At 40.3% G+C, this 23365-nt stretch overlaps 1 protein-coding gene across 1 annotated transcript in view; it reads left to right on the top strand.

Moving 5' to 3' along the window:
* Nucleotides 1-2092: 2092 nt before the first annotated feature.
* LOC140241881 (5-hydroxytryptamine receptor 1F-like) overlaps nt 2093-23365 on the top strand; it is a 32243-nt gene continuing 10970 nt past the window's right edge. Inside the window, exon 1 of the mRNA XM_072321635.1 lies at nt 2093-2176. The gene's annotated coding sequence lies outside the window, so the exon portion shown is untranslated. The remainder of the gene's footprint in view (nt 2177-23365) is intronic.

The following is a 23365-nucleotide window of genomic DNA, read 5'->3' as shown; positions in this document are numbered from 1 at the left end:
AAATGACAAGAATTCCATGTTTTGTAAGCTGAAATACAAAAATTTTCGGCTCGCTCGCTGCGCTCGCTCGCCAGAATTTATATTAAAAAAAAATAAGAACAATACGTGATGATGACGAGGACATATACAAATTTCAGCTCACTCGGCGCACTAATTTAGAGTATTTTTTAAAGTCCTCAGTTTTTTTGGTATAAATCGTTATCTATAAGGCCGTCACTATATCTTGATTAGAATTGTAAGATTTGGTAAGCAAAAAATGACAAGAACTCCATGTTTTGTAAGCTGAAATACAAAGTTTTCGGCTCGCTCGCTGCGCTCGCTCGCCAAAATCTATCAAAGTTCATTACATTTAAATCACCCTCAAAAGATCCCTTTTAAGTGCTTGAAAAAGCATCATGTGGACTTTGTTTGAAGTCCCTACCGGGATGGTGGTGGGGTTGAACACTTTTTCAGAAATTAGGGGCGCAATTCTCGTGCTTGCCCCGGGCGCCGTTTTCCCTAGATACGCCACTGATGTCATGTGATGAGCAATCGATCAATCGGATTGTCAGAACCTTCTCAGGCGTTGTGTACAATGTGTGTTTGTGTGTGTTATGATGCGTGTATACATGTGCATGTACACGACGATGTGTGCCTGTCCTTTCATGAGACAAACGTGTGTTCTCATTCAGCCTTGTAGTGAAAGGACCTTATAGTGTGTCATTGATCATTCTCTGTGTCATATTTCAATTGTCCATTGACACTGATATCTAATGTTCGCTCATAAACCTTGAAGTGTGATAGCTTTATTAACTCTCGCCCATCAAGCGCCGTGTCCGTATAATGACCAGCATGAAAAACTACCCACTGCATGCATTTAGACATGCACTGTTGAACTCTGAGGTCAAGAAACTTTTGATGTATTGTTTGTTTCAGTGACAGTAATCGATCTGTACACATTCCTTAGTCTATTTTGTTTCCATGTATTTGTTTATTTTTATTATTCAAATGCATTCATTAAAGATTATCTATTCACCAAAATAAACGTGATCTTCAACATCCATACGGACTTGCTAAATACACGCAAGAACACATACTTCTGCCATGAATAGTTTGATTTTTGTGAATAGATGTAAGGTTTTATTGTACCATATGTTTAACAAATAAAAATAAAAAAAATAAATGAAATAAGTACAGGGCCAAAGCACCAATACTGAGCGGATGCAAGTCTTTTATATCCGAACAACTTTTTCTAATTTCTTGTTCTCGAATATAATTGCATTTTCTAAGCTTGTAAATATAAGTTGGTATTTCTTTTTATAATGATCCTTCTTGGTGACTAAATATACGTGTCTCTTGTAGCTGCCGAAGAATATATTAGATCATTAAAAGAAGGAAAAAATGTGAGAACGAAAGTGTTAATTGCTTTCAGAGGGAAAATGAATGTTATACCCTTGTCTCCTTTGAACTAAATGTCTACAAGTGGTTTCTCGCAAACGTCTTTCATTCTTCAAACGATATTAACAAAATGGAAACAAACGAGAAAATTTCGATGTCTAGTCGGTTTGAGGATAAATTACCGTAACGCATTCTTGCGAATCCTTTACAGTCAAACCTCCCTCAGCGAACACTTGTCTACAGCGGCCACCTGCCGCATACAGCTAATAAAAAAAATCCTTTGAGAGAAAAAGCCACGTCAACGGTCCTGTCCATAGCGGTCATCTGTCTGTATAATGGCCACTTTTTCTCGTATTCCTTGGGTCGCCGCTACAGAAATGTTTGACTGTAGATACACATAAACGGACTAAAGATCGCAGTGTCGCATCCGCTCGATTTTGTTCGGTTTTCGATAATATTCCCTGGACTAATGAAGACCTATGAAATACGGCAGTATAGTCTTACATATTTATAATGATTATGTAGTTTGCACGAACGTTGCACGAGTTTAATCAGGAGCGTTTAGAGAGGTCAGATATCAAAATAAAACGAGTTGGGTGCGACTTACTTCCATATTAGTATTCAAACTAGGAACACAAAATAGGATGCCTACTGCTTGTTTTTTTTTTTCCATTCATACTTTCCTTTGCCTTGCCCTATCTGATGTTCACAGAGTGACGTCACCTCCATGAGTCCACCCAAGGCAGCTGAGCTGAGCGTTGGGAATTCGCCCTTTTGAAAAATCTTGTCAGTTAGACTGGTAAGTCTCATTTTATATCAAGTTCACTACAGCGAGGGAAATTTATGTAAAGTCGACTGACTGAGGAGGAGAAATGAGGCATAATACTATGCTTTCTCTGATAGAGTAAATCGTCCCCACTAAGTAGTCGATAGTACTTTGAATTTCAATATATTTCAAAGTTTCTCCAAGGTACCTGTTAATAAATTTTTTTGTCATGCAGCACGTCCTCGATAGCAAATATTATGCGAACAAAGAGTACACGCGTAGTTCGCAAATTGTTAGTGTATTAGTATAATTTGTTTTGAATATTCATCTTTAAAAAAAGAAGAAATAAACATTAAAAAATTGGGGATGACCCACAATATAGTAACAGAAATCTTGTTATTCAGATCTGATCATAATTATGACCTTTGTATATCACTGAATTACAAAAATAAAATCCAGTGAAGTGGTATCATTTTAATAGGTCTCCAGCGTGAACTGTAGAGGATAACACAAATTCAACGTTGGTTTTAAAACGCGGCTATTTCTGTTCACGCGACGCTGTAACACAACAAAATTTCTCATATTTTTTTTCTTTAACGAACTCTGGTTATAGCTAAACTTCCGGACGTTGGCCCATCTCTCTCCTATCTTCGATGGAGCCTTTAGATTCCTTTCCTCCCCTCCCCCCCCCCCCCCAACATTGCGTGTTTGCGGGTGAATGCACTGTTGCTCATGTCGTGTTCCCTAGGGTTGCAGCTATTCTTATAGGACGTCATCAGCACTCGTAGCCAGGCGATGTCATGTATGCCTCTTCAATTGGGCATGAAATTTCGAGGATAGATCATCTGCAGAGTATTTTAGCCTGGTGCTTCTTAGTTGAGACTATAATCATATGATTCAAAGAACACTTCCGTTGGGCTGGGCGAGGACTGAGGGTGCACACCCTACCATGTGATTAGCTCGCCTGCTGGTATTCTTTTTTAAAATTTAAGATGCAAGTCGTACGGTGTGGTAATAGTGAGGACGAGTGGCCGTGACGAATCTGATTGGTTGAGGGTCTGTGAGCGTGTTTTTGTCTTGGCGCTACGTGAAATCGAGCGGCAGCTGGCTCGCATTTTACAGGAGTTATTTGCGAGTTAATCCATACGATCTGAGATGGCCCCAGTGGCAGTTGCCCTATTACAGTAAAACCGTCCTGCGATAAGAAAGGCAGCAACCTCTGTTAGAAATGTCTCTCTCCTCCGATATCCTGATGGATACTGCTCCTCGCTCACCCTGATGTGTTCCTATCTTCGGTAGCTAATGAACCCCCAAACCAGGCAGATGTGTGTCGGGGCCAGGAGCGACATCAGGGTGTTGTCTTACCCTTCCTCTGGTCGTATAATAACCGAAATTCATCCACGACACGCATAGCGATAATGAGACCTCGAAAATACAACCTGCGAATCGAGAAAAGCTCGAGACTTGCTACTTCTCACAGGATGGTCCATTTTACGAGTACATGTTAAATTAGCTATGCGGAACTAACGAACCTATGCACCTCCAATCAACACACACACACGCACCCACACACTGACGTACACGCACACGCCACCACCAAAACTACCACGTCGACCACCGCACTTGGTAAAGCAAGCAAACAAAAATTAACTAGCCTGCTTACCACGCCTCTAAAATCACGAAGAGTTGCTATCTACCGCAGATAGAAAGTCAAGCGCGGATGTCAAGTTGGGTTATTTTAACTCGTTTATGGCATTTTAGCATTTGATGCAGTCACATGCACGCGTAGAAACCAGTACTATTACAATTAATCGTATAGTCCTTGTTAAAGGGTGTGTACAGTTCTGGTTAAGGTGAGGTTTAGCTTTTAACGTTTTGCGAGATATTCAGAAACCTCTCTGTGAGATGTCAAAGAGCATGCAATTCTAAGGGGTATCAAAAGTTTATTTGATGAAAATCGGTTTTGAAATGACTGAGATATCCGAAAACAAGGTGAAACATAGAGATCCTAATAAAAGGCGTGGCCTGTCGCCTTTTATCATTATCACTATTTTTTTGTGGATATCTCAGCCATTTGAAAACCAATTTTCATCAAATAAATGTTGATTTCTTTTTAAAATTACATGCTCTTTCATATTTCAGAAGAGGTTTCTCATTATATCACTTAGGAATGTTCAAAACATGAATCCCCACCTCAGCCAGTACTGTACAGTCCCTTTAATGGCTTGTCTGTCTCCTTTACCACTTCCCTGTCTAGTCACCCTCGGCAATAATTGCTTGACAGCAACACCAACCATGCTGGGGTGCCCTGTCACTGAAGTACGTGTATAGGTGTGACAGATTGATACGGTGTAAATTGACTTGATTTTTCCATAAACATAGAGTTCTTAGGTATTGAGAATCTGCAGAGAGAAGTGTTTTAGTTTAATGGGTCTATACGAATTAAAGATTTCAACTTCCTTGCTTCCTTAAACCTACGGGCTATCTTATTAATCTGTAATCTCAGACATGGAGCAAGCATAGCTGTTTAAAGCAAAAAATCGGATTACAAACGTAATATTTTTGATCACAGGTTTCACTTATTGCGATGGAAACTCAGTAAGGCGAGGCTCAAAAAATAACGATACAGCTTCTTTAATGCTGTAAAAAAAAAAAGCATGTTTGAGAACTCCATTCCAGTTCTTAATTGGTTACTAATGGCTCAATCGGTCAAAACAGCATTTTGTTCCTGTGATTGGTAGAGCATGAAACAATTCTTCACTTCGTTCCATTATGTTTCAATTTCTATATCAGTTTGTTTTATTTCTCAACTTGTACAAATGAAATCATTGTAACAAAATATTACGCAATGCTCACATCAAAATAATCCAAGACAAGAGTATACCTATAGAGAGCATGCCGAAAAGAAAGATTATAATTACGTAATTATACGTGCATGCATTTCATTGTATCTTATGGTACAGGTAGAGGACACCGTTATCAGTATGCTTTTTTATCATGTCGTTTCCATTTTCAGGTACATGTACTTCAATAACAACTGTATTATGTTTGTCAAGTTTGTGGTGCTCTCTGCTATGTCAAAGTAATGTCAATCCCTATATAGTTTGGTTATAGATTCTGACCCTTTTGCCGAGGGAGGATTTCCCTTCCCATATTCCCCATGCTTTCTGCTTGTCTTTCCCCTTTGAAAACTATCGTGACGACTAGGTCAGATGTAAGGATGACATCTTGGTGCCAAGTCCGAGGGAAATCTTACTTTCGTTTTCACTCTTCACTGCTAGCCGGAATGTGCGTATAGAAAAGACCCCACCCAATGTTGCGCCTTGTCACTCTGGCTATTTATCACACATGTCCAAACACAAACCATATAGTAAACAAGCACTTATACGGACGCGCACACACACATACAAACATTTGTATAGTTTGAAGGGCTAGCCATTCCGTATGTGTTAATAGATATTTCGTTATTGTCTTATTTTGACAGTGTGCATTCCTGAAAACAGTTTATCGTCATTTGTAAAATTATAGAGAATTTGTAGCTTATACTCACTCCATTTTCCCTAAAATATTTTGTTTTTAACGCAGATTATCATTAGTCTGTTGAGCTGAATGCAATGAACATGATGATAAGACACTTGCTTAATGGACCTTCATATTTTACCTCTATTGTCATTCTTAGCATACATGCATACATGATAGGATGCCTCAGGTTGCAATGTTGACATACTGTATCTCCTAACATGACAATTAGCTATCGAATAGTTTATAGATTCTTCAAAAGCAAATTATTCATGCGTTGGTATGTTCAGTTTTTTTTTATATTCTCGGTAGTCTGTGTGAAGCATTGTAACATTCTTTTCTTCACATTGAGTTGAAATATACCGTTATTGTTATGTTGAAAGCAGTTAATCATCTCGTCACTTAACGTGTGATTCACCAATACTTCTCATTGTTAAAACTAAAATCTTAAAGTTAGATCGTCCATCTTGACACCCAGTGAATCGCCCGACAGAAATTGTCATATTGCATTTAGATTCCATTGCACATTCTGTTCAGATTCTCAATCAACAGAACTGCCATTTAATGTAAGCTTTGTGCTGTTGTGTGTTCTTTTTGTGCGAGAAACGCAATATCATCAGCCAAAAGAACCTCTCAATACATGGTGAAAAAAGAGGCGATGCTCAAAAATGATGGCAACTATCCAGCGAGGATATCGTTCTTTAATTGAACCGTGTCAAATGACTACGCAGACGACGTGCTGCTAAAAATTCCTTCAACGTGTTCAGAATCTGACGATGAGCAAACCAGTGAAACTGGATGAGGTGACGCTCAACTCGTGCGTAAGAATGTTGCTTTTAGCACGAGTGAGTCACTGGCAAGATCCCGAATATAATTATTCAATATCATGCAGTCCAGAACTTACTCATGTAGCACGTCTAGCTGTCACAGGGGGTTACCGATCAGACGTGGTGCAAATAATACTGCCAGCAGTGGAATCCTCGCACTTTTTGTTTCAGGCATCTTACGAAGTTTGAGTCAGAAACTGGGATCTAACGCTTCTTCATTTCGATCGAGAAAAAGAAGAGATAGAAAAGTAAAGGGGGTGGTCACCTCTGATTAGTAATACACTCTGTAACATGAAATTCTGCAAACCAAAGCATAGGCCAACGTTGAAAATCAACCCCCCCCCCCAAAAAAAAAAAAAAAAAAAAAAAAAAAAAAGTTGTTTTACTACCACCTGTACAACAAACATCTAGACGCCAAAATTGGCAGTCGATATCTTATTCAAACAAGAGATGGGATTTCTGTCCCGTCATGCAATACTGCCAGAGGGATCCACGGAGTCAGATGGAAGTCTATAAGAAGCTGTTCATACTGAAAGAGATAATTAAACATGTACCACGAATGCTGTATCTATGTGCTGCTAACATGAGAAGTGTGTTGCTGGCTTCAAATTGTCTGGCGACAATCCATAGATTTTCTTGCCACTGAACATTCCATGTTTCTTTGGATTCTATGGACAACTTTTGTTTGATTCCAATGAGTTTTCTTTCGCGCAGATTTGCCCCAAAGTTCCTGGTCGTAAGTATTTAATCTCCTCTTTGGCTCAAAAAGATTTTGTATTTCCTCCATCGGGACTTCCATAAATAAAGGTTGTCGCTATGGAGATGAAATTGGTTACGTTCCAAGCTAGACTCCAAACTCGGCATTGCCGTATCAATTATCCCTTTTCAGTAACAGTAATTTAAGTTCACTCGGTTTACTTTACTCGGTTGCCAACAGTGAAATTGTCACTCTTTCTTTTACACACAGCTTAATAAGATTTCGTCACGATCTGGGATCCAGCGCTTCCTCGTTTCGAGCAAGAAAAAGTTTACATTGTAGCTGAGTAAGTGAGCATACGGGTCAGTGACATGTAAAGGGGTGGATATGTTATTACTAGTTATAGTCTAGTTCATCCTGCTTCAAATCGCCGGTTATCGCATATATGGTGCGATGTCTGTAGTTTGGACCGGGCATGAACGTGTTATTGTAAGATGAAGATTACATGATTTTATTTTTGTTGTTTTCAGTGTTTTTTATGCTACGTCTTGAGTAACAGATTTTTTTTTTTTTTTACAGTATTCATTCGTCCTGTTTTGAAAGTGTTCATACACTCCTCTGTGTTAAATGATTTACTACATTTTTAAAAAACAGATACATGTACTGCGAACATGGTGTGTATATACCCGAACACCAAATGGCTCACCGCGAGTAACACAAATGGCATAGTTTGCCCTGCAGATAGAAAGCCTTACCAACGGTAAACCCCAAAGGTCCCTAAGAAAAAAACTGTCGAGCTCTCTGCCTAAATCAGGTTTGATGATTTATCGCAACCTTTTTGCGAAATCACTCTATAGATTAGACCCTGCCTCTTGGATGAATTCAGTTTGGCATCTATAGACAAGGGTGACCGGAGCAAGCCCCTGGTAATAAGGGTTGCGAATGTTTCGATCAGAATTAAGGAAGCGATTTTCCATAGACAGTAGCATAGCTTGAAGCACCCAAAATAAGATAGTGAAGATTAGTGAGCACTTTGCCTTTTATTTTCTGCCCTGTTTCAATTGAAGTATGTTTTCTCCTTGTCTTGTTTCAATTTTCCCGCCTCTGTGTGTTTATTTTTCGTTGTTAAAAAAAATCACACAGGCGTGGTGTTCGTGTACTTGCGTGTGTGTGTGTATGTGCGTTTGTGTGTGTATATGTGCTATGTTTACATAGGTGATAAATATGGAATGTTGATATAATCCGGATGTGTATTATACATATTATAACTAAGCCTATATAACTCTAGCTATTATATCAATGTATGTAATATTTAGATCTCATAGATGAGTTGGCGCGCACCTGAATTGTGGGTATCATGATGTACGTGCAGATGCCTCCATTATGCCAAGGCTGCCAAGGCTTCTTGTCCCTCCGGCGAACACTGCGCTGCAGATGACAACTTTCTTATTATCCAAGTCATACGTATAGTGATGGCATTGAGTGAAATCCCATCCTTTCCCGAGTCAGAGTCAGATAATGAAACGAAAGTGCTGCAGTGATGTTTATTGCATCCTTGCCGTATATAAAGTGTAGCTAAGCCTTACGTGATTGCAGAGTATCATCATGTCGGCAAGACGTAACTAGCGAAAGGAGTGAGTGAATATTGTACACTTCCCCGTCTTCAGGATGAAACCCTATACGCGCCTCTTAACATCTAGCCGTGACTCGCCAAAGCGAGTAGTTCTTGACGGATCGAGTTTCAAACTAAGCAGGGGAAAAGAAACAGAACTGTGACGGACTATTAATCACAACCGACGTTTTACTCATCGCGAGGGCGAGAATGTGCAAGAACATGAAAAGATGCGCTGTGGACACAACTACACCAAGCTAAAGCCCCTTTTACACTTTCACGGATAACTACACGGATGACCACGGATCGTCATCCGTGGTGATCCGGCATGCAAAATATCGATTTTCCTCTCAATGCCGGTGTGAATACGATGCCAACTGGATGTCTACACGGACAAGAACTGATGCTACAAGGACAAGTACGGTGCCTACACGGACAGACAAGGAACGAACGCGGACCACAGCGGAAACGATACGGAGCTAACACGGCCATATCAAGGAAGAGCACGGATGCAACTTGGTCCCTTCGCTCTCTTTACACGGATATCCCAAAAATGTTGACAGATAACATTTACTTTTGCTTTTGATACTTTATCATTCTCAGGCAACATGCTTCCAGCGCTAATAACAAGCACATCAGAAAATCTACAGCAGCCATGCCTCGGCTTGTCGACGTCAGGCAAATCTCTTCGTTGCAAACTCTCATTTTGCGGGAACATCATCACATAAACAAAGCAAAGCAAAACAAAACAAAACAAAACAAATCAAAATGCACACACATACACACACAAAAAAGTCAAGGAAATGTGTGGGTCACTGAAGGTTTTCGTGCGACCATTATACGAACAGAGTATGAGGGGTTGCTGGCTGTACTGATGGGGGAAGATGTGAGCAAATTTAATGGACTTCATGAGCTTGTATTTACAAAATACACGAATTTTTCATCCCGGATGGAGCCGATGCTAGTACGGACGTCCCGATGTCTTCACGGATTGTCCCGGAATGAGTACGGAGGCAACACGGAATAGCCGGTGCATGCAAGGAAGGAATACGGAAGCAACACGGAGTAGACGGTGCCAACAAGGAAGAGTTCGTATTGATTTTCGTCCGTGATGTCCGGGATGAAAAATTAAGCAAGCTTAATTTTTTCCGCGGACATACCGGATGATCAAGGATAATGCCGGATGACTTCAAGGAGTCAACACGGTCATGCCGGAAACAGTACGGATGATCCCGGATCGACGATCCGTGGTCATCCGTGATGCGATCCGTGAAAGTGTAAAAGGGGCTTAAGACACCACCTCTCCGCTGTGAAGAATGTGTAGGAAACACCACGAGACCTCTATTGCAGGCGTTGTCTATGCTATGGTGAAAGATGAAAATACTTATTGTCCACGTCGCTCACGTTGTCATGGCAAAATGTAACTCCTGTGCATATAACACCTCATCAGTTTACGCATACTTGTGTTTCCGCTTCGCGACTGTGTCGTGTTGATTTTTGTAGATAGGCCTATATACATGAATGAAAGCATAGATATTGGGTTTCAAAATGTTTCGTCTAATTCACAGTGTTAGGTATGCTGTTCTCGTGCATATATTGCTGGCTCCTTCCTACTTGATGTGTCCAAGAAATTTTCTACAAGTCGCCAGGACTTTCCTTCCGGCCCTTTCCATTTTTAAAGGAATCTCTATACGGATGGCTATAACATTTAAGTCAGTGTTATTGTCCAGTGTCATCATGATGTGCACCCTTAAAATCACCCCTGTTGCAGCTGACAAGCAAGATTTTCTGACCTGTTTCGTTTCATCAACGAAGCTCTTTAGTTGAAGGACAAGCGGACCCAAAGTGCGTCATAACCGAAAGCTGTGACCGGTGAATCTTAAAAACGAGTGAATAGTCCTCCAAATAAACATCTATGAAGATGTAAAGATGATGGCGATGAGGAAAGACCGAGATTCCACGGATTGTGGTTGCATATTGAGATGACATAAACAAGGTAATCACGCGACGAATTTACTTGGTGCACTAGAGCTGATGCCTAAAGGAAGGGAAGAAAGAGGGGGAGGGGGACGCGCCTTGTCGTCGTCATTCCGAGCCATAGCGGATTTTCCACAACTTCCTCTCTCATGCTTGCCATTCACTCAACGCCTAGTTATAAAGGGAACAAATCCGGAACCCCGAAGGGAATGAGGAGTATACATCGAAGCTAGTTCCCGCGAAAATGCACTTAGAACGCCGACCCGCGGATAATAACTTTCAACTCAATGTATCCGAGCTCTCGGCATCATCAGTTTCCTATTACTAGTCCGTACTGAGCTTTAAGGAAGTCTATAGGTATGACCATGTATGACTTAGATTTGGAAATGTTAAAGGTATTATTTACCATTGGGAGCGGTGATTTTAAAAATGCTCAAGTTATCACATTTACTGCATATGTGTGTTTCAGCTGTATCACAAAACATTCTATACAATATTGAAAATTTCGCCAAAAAAGCCCAAAATCACTATTTTTATCGATGAATCATAACTCTAGACAGTTTATTCTATAAATAATTTTATTCTAAATATTGTTCACATTTTGTATACTTAACAATGTTCAACATTTATTGTTCTGATTAACATTTTTACATTGGTCGTTTCTATATAATTATCCCTAATCCTAATTTTAGAACTATCTTTGATCACTAAAGCTGTTTTTTTTTTTCATCTGCAAATGGTAAGTGATGCATGCCTTTAAAGGAGTGCAGCCCTATATGATATTGGTTGTAAGTGAATGCATTGTCCGTCGGGAAGCAATATAAAGTTACAGCTACCAGGCAATTGTAAACGTCGTTTACTTATTACAGCACTGCGAAAACACACACACACGCACACACACACACGCACACACACACACACACATTTTGAATTAGGAGCAAAGCAAACAGGTTTACCTATGAAACATTTAACATTATGTTCTAACGCCGTAAAGAATGTTCTCAACACTTAAAACATAAATAGCTCGACGAAAATATAATTCGGTGTTACGGATTTCTTAATCAAGATCATGCTAAGACTAGTAGGCCTATATAAATGTGTGTGTGTGTGTGTGTGTGTGTGCGTGTGTGTGTGTGTGTGCGTGTGTGTGTGTGCATATTCTGTTCCTTTGTACAGCAATAGCATTTAGATTACTGTCCTTGCATGATTTGCATGGAAATGAATACCATTTAATAAAGTGTATGTGTGTTCGTTTGTTTGTTTGTGTGCGTGTGCATGTGTGTGTTTGTGTGTGTTTCTGCATTTTGTCTGTGCATAATATGAGACTGACATTATTTTGTATAATGTTTGTGCATAATGCAGTTTGTCTTTGTATAATGTTTTGTTTTTGCTTCTGTGAATGTGAATTTTGTGATATGAAATTGAACGAAATTCGAATAAAGAATTATAAGAAAGTGTGTGTGTGTTTGTGTGTGTGTGTGTGTGTGTGTGTGTGTGTGTGTGTGTGTGTGTGTGTGTGTGTGTGTCAATCCCCTCGTCCTATGGCCAAACACCTCTCGCGTACCCACTCGTTGGCCCCGTGGGTCGTGGTGCCGACAGCAGTCCTCTCGCGGCAGATCCGTGCGATTTCTGGCGAAGAGTGACGATGGCATTCTATGACGGTGATTTTAGCCTGGTTCGGCCTGGCGTAGTCCGATAGTGACGTTCAAAACAGCCTTCGGGACGGCTTTTTACAAAAGTTTACATGTTGTAGAGTAAGTTGACCTTTGACACTCACAGCCTATAGTGAACCTCAAATCTATATTTGTCTACCAATCATCAACCAGTGAGCTTAAAAAAAAATGTTATGAAAAGAATGAGGTGAGTGGAGCTCTAAGCACACGTGTTCAGAAAAAGAGAGTTGAGAGTCAGACGAACAAATAGAAACAGCCAGAGATTTTTGTGCTTGGAACGTATGCATTATTATGGCATGAATGCGATGCTTATATCACATATCCAATAGCGTAAGCCGATAGATTCCGTCTCGGAGAGGTGCGTGTCGAGTGTCGAAGTAGGGGGCATCCGAAGAGTCAAAGCAAATTAACTGTCTGTCGTCACAACTACTGACAACATTTTCGTTTTCGGTTGAGTTTAGAAGATTTGACTCGCGTTTCGGGTGAAGTCACCGGCTTGAACTTCGACGCACCGGTGGGGACTGCCTAGCGGCCTTTCCTCACCTTTATCTACCCGAACTCGTGCGGCGGAGGGCTTGTTGACTCGCGCCAATTAGCAAGTTTTCTTGCCAGTGTTATTCTCTATGCCATTCCAAACATCTACGGCATTGGCTAGCTCTAGACTTTGAAGTGCGTATAATCTGTTATGGCAACCCATTTGCAAAGAATTACAATGCAGCCATCTGAGGACATACTCGCAATGAATTGCGCTCAAACACAAACAGTTTGAACATACAGCGGAGGACACCGTTGATTGCCAGCCTATGTTTTTGTGGAATGGTTTCCTATCCATCTGATGCTGCACAACCAAGACAAGTAAGCTCATGAGGAATAGTCGTTTGAAATTAAACAAGAAGGCAACCCAGTTTTCGCTGGTGGAAGCTCCTTTAATGGATAATACCCCAGTAACGTGGTTGACTCTGAGTCGCTTACGGTAAACAAAGCTCTCAAAAACAACGGTCATGAAGATGGAGTGTAAGGAAACCCTTAGACCTATAGTTTTGATGCATGATTTCTGTTCTAATCTATGATTCCAAGGCGAACGGACTAGTTGTCATGGCAACGGTAGTAAGCGACCATGTTGTGTTCAGTTTTCATCCGACATGCGGGTGAGGTTGAGTGTTTCCTATACAGCCGGACGATCGATGATGTCTTACAAGAGACGTTCGTCATGTGTTCTGTTCTGTTCGTCATGAAACCTGTTAAGCAAATCAGTTTTTCACAATCGCGTCGGAACGCCCCCTTCCATAGCGCTAGTATTGGTTTTCCTTTCTCTTATACAGTCACATGCATGACTTAACTACGAGTAGTTAATGTTGTGCCGTTAATAGGTATTAAAGAACCTTCTGCTAACCTTTGGCGGCGTTCTTACCCAATCGACTATTCCACGCTCTCGTCAGGGAACGATTAAAGACATCCCAGCCACATTGTTTCGTTTGCAGAGACCACTGCGTTCCAGATATCGATTAAGTTGATCTACTGCGTGGGATTTAATTATTCGCGCACACTTAAGACCCTTACAGGAATATCGTGGATTACAGTCTGTGTCCGTGGAAGGATTTCATTCCCGTCCACTCTTCAAAAAGGCCATACCTCGGGACGTCCCTTGTTAAGGTAAACTGTGACACATAACAGTAATACATTTAACCTTCCTGATCACGTCGTTGGGTTTGGTTCGTTTCGCTCTTAGTGACTGGTTTCGATTTGCGCCAAGACTCAAGTTGATTCTGGCACATTCATCGGCAATATACGAAATTCTGCAGTGCTCTGTTTACGACTAAAAGACAGTGGGAATACTGCAAAGGATGAACATGATTTTGTATACAGTACACATGTATAATTATACAAACAATACGACATTAATGTTAAGGTCTACAAATGATAGACATTTACACAGGAGCATAGATACATGATAAATACAGCTTTCTAATTGTCTAAATCGGTCGATTCAAAGGAGCGTGTCGTCACCTTTCTTTACAAAATCTTATCGATTGGAGCTTAACTCACTACATCAAGCTGATATAATTTGTAAAAGAGCTTTCTCGACTGATTGATTATTGATTTCATTCTCTGTCTCTACTACGGGAGTAAAAAATTAATATCGTTACACTGAATTAAATCGTTGATCATAATCATCCTTCGTACTAACTAATAGCGAGAGACTCTACTGGGAAATTATAATAATGTGACTTAGTTTGTCATGGTACTTTTATTCAAAACGGCTCTCTGTCGTAGGGAACATCCATTGTGAAATCATTGATATACGTTTATATCAATCACATGAGTAGGTGGAATCCATTACGTGAAAACGTATACAACCCTGATAGCGTACACGAAAGATAACTTTAAGGGGTCCTCGGGAACCATGTCCATTGGAACCGACATGAATTTGGTTCACGCAGTCACATCAATCTTTTGGTGGGAAACTGAAATTGAAATATCATACGATAAAGATTATGTTAACTCAGAAGAAGCCATAATAAACGTTAAAAAGATGAGCACAACAATCGAAATTTCGATTTCCTGGTCAGAGTAAACCCTGGATGATATGTATCAGTATGAACACTGTTTTCGCGATGTCTGGAAAACTTGCTCTCTCCGACGAGAATTGATGTACGAGCTGCTCGCTAATGAAGGCGACCTTACGAACATCAGGACTCTAAAACATCCGAATTGATCTCGGGTGCAAACAACACCAAAATTAGCAACAACGTCACCATTTTTGTAAAATATTTGATGTGTTAAAAAAAAAAAAGGCGTGGCGTTTTGCCTTAGTTTTACATGTGTGTATGACCCCTTCTTTCACTGGCAGAAGCTATTAAGTCATCTGACTTTGTCAATTCATATTTTGTTTTGTTTTGTTTCATTTCATGAAGAGGAAACTAATCTCGGTACATTGGAAATCACATAAACTACTGTATAAGCGCATAATATACCATGCGCAAGCTCAAACACTAAAGCTCCATGATTGTGCCAATCGAAATTTAATGCACTATTATTATGTTATTGAGCGGAGAGTGCCTTTTAACATCTCGCTGGGCGCGGATAAATTGGTATCTCATCGTTTCATTATCCGACAGACTTCCGAACATACCTCTAAAATGAGGCATACTTTTCTGTTTCATTTACAAAGAGCATTAATATGCCCTCGGAACTCATAGGGAAACATAATGAAGATATTTGAAGTGCGTTAAAGGGGAAGTTTCATAATTTCACAACATGTATACATAAATCGACAGCTCCATGCATGTATAGATTTGTCAAATTTATTGCTTTGCTACTACGCTGTAAAAAAAGAAACATCCATGAATCGTAATAAAGTACAGAAACGATTTACTGTATTCATATAGCTGTTCAAATATACAAGTCTGAAAATCATCGGGGGGGGGGGGGGTCGTTTAAAAAAAGAACAAAACTCGAGGGAGGTATAATATATGACAAAAGTCTAAAAGGAGTTTCGAACCTTCCGATATGAACACATTCTGACTCGATCCACACGCTCACAAACATTAAGAGTTAGGAGTAGCTTTGAGAGATAAAAATATCGTATGGGAGAAGAAAAGAGTAAGAAAATCGTGGGAGGAGGGGGGGGGGAAGAGGTCGAGGGTGTCACATTCCCCCAAAGACCCCCTGCACGCTTTGATATGATTTCATATGTTAAACCCTAGCTGCCATTTCTACAGACCGTCTCGTTTCTTCACGTTAGCCAACATCAGGAACGAATTCTGCATCGGTTTCAACCATAGCATCAACCTTCTCCGGTGTTGTCCTGTTGTTGTTGTTTCTTCACCTGCATTAGATCCAAACCTGAATTTTAACCGTCGAGTTGTTGTACTTTCGATTACGTTATACCTGACACCAAGTGCATCTATCCTACTGTCGAGAAATGACAATAATGATGTACTTAAGTAAATTTACTCAACTCGATGAGACAATGCTATATTTTTGAGTATCACAAACATTTGCCAAGTTCAGGATTTTGTATGCCTTTCCAAATTTGCAGCTGTGGAGAAGAGCAAACGTTTGAGTGTATACATATTGATTCGCCATGGTAATCAATCTATAGCAATTACCAAGACACATTTTCACTGCCCTATGAAAACTCTTTGACTATTCCCTGTAAACTTTAATATCCTGAAAGTGAAATAGTTAAGCCTACTATTACACGTATCTGTGATGACTAAGCAATCAAGGAACCAAAAATAAGACCGGTATCAAAGTAATAATGTTTTGTCTTGTTTTATTTTATTTTAAAGGTGAAATACAACATATATTATAAGTGACTGCCAAATAACGTTCTTGAGGCATGATATGATTCAGAGAGGTGTGTGTATGGGGGGGGGGGGGTAATTTTCACCGACTTCTATGTCCCTCTCTAAAACTTGCTGATGTTTTCTTTCGAGACTTGCATGTCTTTTTTTTATATTAGAAATATATGAAGTGAATATGAACGCTACTAAACACCCTAAACAAAAAACTCAGGTTTACGTTTTATTTATCATCGCAGAGTAAAGTTTGTTTGCTTATTTGGGTTTTTTCTATGAGAGCTTTGAAACTTTCTGTCCCATTATTGATTAATGTATGCCCTTTCCTTTCCTTTACTTTGCAAATCGTGAAATGTCACTTTATACATCTTAGAACATTCTGGTTCCAAGAGATCAGCGAAATTAAAAGATGCCGAGTACGTGACGACCAGTCCTGATATGATATTTCCAGATCAAGGGCACACAGACAGAACTAGAAACTAGACTGTGAGCTATTCACACATGTTTCTGTTTGAGTTTTGTCGATTCCGACACGTAGCAACATGACATTACGTTATTTGCTCATCAATCCTTGCCCAAGGATAAAAAGGGTTACCCGCGTCTTCTGTCAAACAGCGCTAGTGCTTGCGGACTCTTTGTGGCTGGCCGTATTTAGTCCCATCATCGTCGAGCCACTTATCGACCGTTTGCTCATGAGCTCTATGGCGGCTCAAGCAAGCGGGTAAAGACTCCGAATTGTTTGCGCACGGGCGAGCATCACGTCGGCGTTCCAGTTATCTGCGTCCTGTTGTCATGTGTGCACAAAAAAAAAAATGTTCTTTCCGTTGTCAGTTCGATTTCCAATGTCACCTGAGTTTTTCCTCCAGAAACCGTTTTTAGACCTTTTTTTTTTGCAATGAAGAAATAAATTATTTTCGTCTTCCGTCCTAACTACAATAATGTCATTATTGTTTTGCTTGTTTCATTTTCCATCTGAGAAGATGTCGGGTTATAGCTCATATTCAGCTGCACTAGCTGGTCTTCCATGGAGTCCAGTTGGATGTTGGGCTACTTCACCAGGTTATGTACCCTGCTCTTGGCGATGAATAAATGGAGGAACTTTAACGTGCATGAGTTGTGACTCTCTCACACACGGGACTTCCATTCTGTGTCCAATCCGAGAGTGCTTTGCCTCTTACTCGAGGGGGCGGTGTGATTACACACAACATTGCTCAGGGAATCGAACCCCGGCCATATGGATTTGAGAAGCAGATGCTCTACTAAATGCTCTGAGCCAAATCACCGCCCGGTTTTGTGTTTCCATACAATTGAGCATGCTTTTTTTCCCCTCATTGACTTCAAACCACTATGAGTTAGCCGAAATGTTTTATCCCTTTCTATGCCAATGAGTCATGTGTGCAGAAATTTCACACATGTACCTATGGACAAGAATTTAATGTGACAAATACACAGAGGTAATAACGTGTTTTGGGTCACACGACTGACAGTAGCGACCCCCAAAATACTGGCATCTTCTTGTTGTTCAATGTATGGAAAACTGTTAAAAAAAAAACTGTTGGCTTCACATTGAGTTGTGAAGACGGAATGTCTTTGAATGAGAGCTAAATATTTGATTTTCGTGTGTGGTGTCCTCTGAAGCTCAGAAATACGGTTTTTGTATCGCTACCTGGGTTTTTCCTGGCGGAACGACATCAATAGTTGTAATGAAAATAATTGTATCCAACACAAATGTTTCTTGTTACCTCAACAACAACAACAAAAAATATTGTTTGCTCCTAGGAATCAAAACCATTACTCCGATCTGCATGTGTCCAGAGAGACTCGACGGACTCTTGGCGACTCTGTGAGAGATAAAGAGGGTATGCTTGACAATAGTCACGTGACCCTTGGTGTTTCCGTTTACAAAGAGACGAAGGCGGTCGAGGCCGCCGGGGATGTGTTCTTAAAAAAACCACCTCTCCAGAGGTGGACCAAAACCTCGGGATTTAGGTAACTCTGACACCCATCACACCTAGCTTTCGAAGTTCAACTGCAGGAAAAGCACTGGCTACATGGATACATGAGTTTCTTCCCACCCCCCCCCCCCCCCCGCTCTATAACATTTCTAGCTTGAGCCCCGTGGCGCTATATAGGAGTTAGGTGGTGGGCAATTCGTTGAGCAGATTCAGGCTCCTTTCGAACTGCCTACAGAACGTAAGCGTCTTTACTGGTGACCGGAGCTTTTTTTTTCACGTCTTCACCGGTGGCTACAGTGGATATGCAATACCCGCTATAGACCTTTTGGGGATACTCTAAAAGTGCAAAAATACCACTTTGTCAACCAAATACGTAGAAGCAACATCATGTGTTTTGTATAAGATTCGAGATTTACGAGATGATATTTTGAGAAAGATGACTAACCATGAGAAACACTTTCTATCATTGAAGGGGCCTACGATATCCCTTTCCCCTTATCCCTTGGCAACGGACGATCGTTTCCGATAAGTCTGTATCATTTTCCCGTTTAAACGCCGATTTTAAACCTCAGTTTCAAATTCGTTGCCCTTCATGCAAGTCACGCTTTGCGGAGGTGAAAACGTACATTGATATGTAGCTTTGCTGTTATGGGATTTGTTCATGTAACATACCGCCTTCCTTCCATTTCCTTTTCTTTTATGATGTGAATTTGTGGCAAAGACAGTTGATTAAAGCGGCAGTTAGGGTTTACTTGTTTGTTTGTTTGTTTGTATGTTTGTTTTTGCAATCCAAATACAAGCAATGAGATTTGAGTGAGAGTATGAGTAGTCATCCTTTATTTATCATTTTTATTTCATTTATATGCCAACGTGACTAATATTCGCTGCAATAAGAACTGAATTCAAGGATATCTAATGTGCTGTGAGTTAATTCTGTAAACCTCGGCTGGAATAAAGTCTATATCTTTGACGTTTGTACGCTAATACCCGCTCATCCGCTCACACAGGAAACTCAAAGACGATAAATGCCTCCTACAATCACCCTCTTACAGAGTCTCGCACTCCGGGTACACGCGAACTCACAATACAGACAAAACACAAATGGGGGATTGTTGTGACTGTGTGATCGATATCAAATTAATTCCATATCACACTATTTCAGACATATTTCTTATCACTGACAATCTTGATATTGCTGTTCAAATAAACTATTATGGTAGCATTCTAGTGCATGCGTTCAACTGTCCGGTCATTGACATCGTCAGAAATGGATAACATTTTGAGTTTTCACTGAATTTACTTTCTGCGAAAACCCTTGATGATATCATCACAATACCTTGAAATATGAGTCCTGGACGTTTGTCATTCGTTTGGATTTCCTCCCAATTCTTAAAGACCTTCTTGATAGATGCAAAACAGTGCAGAATATTAACAGTTTTTTTTTCTTCATGCAATGCACAGCTTTTTATGTGCAAGTAAATGAAATTAAACTGAATAATGTGTTTTATAACTTCTCGCTTTCTATCACATGATATCAATTTCTTTTGACGATCAATCCTCAGATTTCTCAGAAGTCTTGCAGGAAAATTCCGAAAGCGTCATGAACACTGCAAATTTTGGGTTGAGTAACATGTGCAGGGTAATATCGTCACTAAGTCTACTTTTCTTTCTTCTAAATAAGATAAGGACACCGATGAGAACTAACAAACAACGTTGTCATTCAGACAGATTCAAGAGTTTTGCACATAGACTTCTGTTTCATTATCTTTCGCGATATTGTGCTATGTGTGTGTTTCAGTCTTTATGGGTTTGGGTGAAGTATTGTTCAGCATTTTCAGTGACAATTAAACAGCAAAACATGAGCGGACGATTAGTATTTGACATAAATTACTACAGTACACCTGGATATATAGAGTGCACGTCTGTGCCAGTTAAACACCAGTCAAGCAAATTTATGATTTTAAAGTAAACTTCTTCAATAGGATGCAACAATATAACATTAGCACGCACTCACACACACACACGTGTGACAGAACTGGTCGAGAAAAAAAAATAGAAAATGATCTCCTTGGTATAGTTCGTTGTAATTTCTGTTATTTCGTTTTACATCGTTTAAGAGGTAGATCAGGATCATATCAACACAATAGAAATGTTCTCAACGTTTACGTTGGTTTATGCAATAAACTGCTGATAGCTCGTATGATAGTAACTACAGTAGGTCGTACAAGTCGACTGAGTGAGTGTCTTGGGAGAATCAGCGCCTATGCCCTCAACATGACCGATAAAGGTCAATCGAAACCTTACACTGTCAAGACAATGAGTTTTAGTTTGGGTCATTCACAAACATAGAACCTATGAAAAAACAGAAAAGAAAATAAAAGTATGAAATCATGAACTAGTTCTAAAGTAAGGGAAAAAACAAGATCTTCATCTTCTGCATGGTTTTCTTGCGGAGGCCCTGCCTATTGGGGCGATCGATGTTCGTTATTCCGCAGGTTCGCAGAACCGAAAATGAAATAAGGTTCGTTATTCCGGAGGTCCGATAGTAATGATAATATAAGGTTCGTTAATCCGATAAAAAAAGGTGCGTACTAACGAAATTACAAACCTTTCTTCGTTTTTGGATTAACGAACCTTCGGAATCAAAGAAGACTAAAACTATCACTCTCACGCATTTACAACATGAAGAACGAATATCAACAAACTTAATTGAAAATTACCAACATGTATACAATTTTAAAAATTAAATTGTGTGGTCATTCGTAAAAGCATCATCATCTTCATACCTTCGTCTACCGCTTTATTATGACCTATAGGTCATAACAATATATTGTTATCATTCAGATTAGCGGCTAGGCCACGGGTGTCTTATTATTTGAAGAAAAAACAACAACAAACGCAAACAAACAAACAGAAACCATATTCAATACTGAAGTAAGATTGATTGTGATGTAGTCATTGAGACTTAGCTCGTATTAGTGCAGACTTGTATGTAGCTGGCTCTCGATCTATTTTCAGAATTTGCAGCAAAGTCAGAAGAGATGAAGGGAATAAGAATTACTGAGTGGGGGAGGAGATGTTGGCTAGGTTGACGTGGGAATTTAGTGGGTTATTCGCTTGCGTGATCAAACCTCCTAGAAGCCCCACATAGTTCATGGAAACTTGAGCGATCCCATATCTAATATCACGTTTCGCGATCCATACATGCGAACGATTTTAGTTCTAATTAATTAGAATGAGAAGACGTCGATTTCACTCGGCCACGCAGGTCGAGATTTCATTCATTTTTACCGCACGAAGCAAGAGAGACGGGGCAATCAATCATCATGCATCCAGCGTGTTTGCTGTGCTCGACCTGACAGTTATGTCAGCGGTGAAAGAGAAAAATCTAATCGGTAATAACGACGTTAGTCCCTTTTCTTCTGCTGAAGATGTGCCCGCATCCACTGAATGTCGTCTTGAGTCCCTGCTCGAAATTCGCGTCAAAATTTGCCGCTCTGCTGCTAAACGTGAGCAGAGGTAAAGGCCGTGCAAAACTCTTTATACATTGTGAAAATAAAGGGGATCTCAGAATATCTCAGTTGCTCATTGCTAAAGCAATAGGTACTTGATTCAACCCACCCCCCAACCCCCCCCCCCAAAAAAAAAAACAACAAAAAAAAACAAAACAAACCGCGATTCATTATTCAGATATCAGTTGTCTCCTGCAGAGATATTCTCATGGGTCCTGAATGGGAGCACTTGTAAAACGAGGACCACTTCCCCCTTCATGCCACTGCCGGTTGCTATGACAACGCACGGAAACCACCAAACATCCACATATCGTTGCTCCGAAGACAGCATTTTAACAGATGCATAAACTCGCGGCGAGATGTCTCGCCTAGGCTCCTTGATTATAGGGCGAGAGGGCGAGACGGTGGATCCTCAAAACGCACCTAAGCGCCTTGTTCAGGACGAGAAATCGTTGGGGGCTCACTTGTTCAAACCAGGGAGGTGAGACGTCTCACCCCCTGGTTTAAACTCACCTTTAAATAGGCATCTTGTTCAAGACGAAAGGAGAAAAGCGACTTGCTCAATCTCGCCTTGGTCAAGACGAGATGGCGAATTTTCAAAATTCGACTACCGTAAAGGCTCCTTGGCGAGTAGCCGCCTCAGCCTCACCTTAACCCTCCCTTTGAAAAAAAAGCAAAGCAAAACGAAACAACAACAAAACACACACAACCAAAGAAAACGCATATTAGGCGACTTTTGGGGAGTCAGAACGGTTGCCTGTCTCATTTCAGTTATTTGCGAGCACTGATGGTATCCTCAAAGGACTCACTGTTGATTGGCAGGTAAAAGCAGTATTGCGAAAGAGAAAGAGGAACCTTTTGATGTCGACAGGTGACAAATGCGGTACATGTATGGAGATTTGAGAAGCTTGGTATGTAAAGGTAAAGAAAGAGAGAATACAAAAGCAGCGGGTGTGTTGATACACGTGATTACGCCAGATTGAAATGTGACGAACAATAGGGAAATATTGCGACTCGTTCACTACAAACTTATGTCTATCATTCGTCATCATTTTTAAGCTCTCAAATACATGGAGTCTCTTTGAGAAAGTATGCCCCCCCCCAAAAAAAAAAAATAGATAAATAAAGAACACTGAAAGCACAGTC

This window comes from Diadema setosum, chromosome 18, assembly GCF_964275005.1.
Source record: "Diadema setosum chromosome 18, eeDiaSeto1, whole genome shotgun sequence".
Classification (NCBI taxonomy): Eukaryota; Metazoa; Echinodermata; class Echinoidea; order Diadematoida; family Diadematidae; genus Diadema; species Diadema setosum.
Note: the sequence above shows the minus strand (reverse complement) of the source record. Positions and strands in the feature narration are given on the sequence as shown.